The sequence below is a fragment of the Chiloscyllium plagiosum genome, chromosome 19 (genome assembly GCF_004010195.1).
Source record: "Chiloscyllium plagiosum isolate BGI_BamShark_2017 chromosome 19, ASM401019v2, whole genome shotgun sequence".
In the NCBI taxonomy this organism is placed as follows: domain Eukaryota; kingdom Metazoa; phylum Chordata; class Chondrichthyes; order Orectolobiformes; family Hemiscylliidae; genus Chiloscyllium; species Chiloscyllium plagiosum.
Window position 1 is genome coordinate 27,306,806 of NC_057728.1, and position 543 is coordinate 27,307,348.

The window sequence follows — 543 nt, forward strand, 5'->3', positions numbered from 1 at the left end:
CAACTTATCGAAAAGACAGGGAGGTGGGCAGAGGGGGCAGGGTGGCCTTGTTAGTTAAGAACAAAATTAAACCTATGGCACTTAATGACATAGGGTCAGATGATGTGGAGTCTGTGTGGGTGGAATTGAGAAACCACAAAGGCAAAAACACCATAATGGGAGTTATGTACAGACCTCCAAACAGTGGTCAGGACCAGAGACCCAACATGTACCGGGAAATAGAAAAGGCATGTCAGAAAGGCAAGGTCACGGTAATCATGGGGAACTTCAATATGCAGGTGGACTGGGTAAATAATGTTGCCAGTGGATCCAAAGAAAGGGAATTCTTGGAATGCTTACAGGATGGCTTTTTGGAACAGCTTGTCATGGAGCAGGCTGTTTTGGACCTAGTGCTTTGTAATGAACCAGACTTTATAAAAGATCTTAAAGTAAGGGAACACTTAGGAAGCAGCGATCATAATATGGTAGAGTTCAGTTGGCAGTTTGAAAGAGAGAAGGCAAAATCGGATGTAATGGTGTTACAGTTAAACAAAGATAATTATG

At 42.7% G+C, this 543-nt stretch overlaps 1 protein-coding gene across 1 annotated transcript in view; it reads right to left on the reverse strand.

Annotated features, from left to right (window-relative positions):
• fbxo7 (F-box protein 7) overlaps positions 1–543 on the reverse strand; it is a 38,687-nt gene that overhangs the window by 35,078 nt on the left and 3,066 nt on the right. The gene's annotated exons all lie outside the window — the stretch shown is intronic.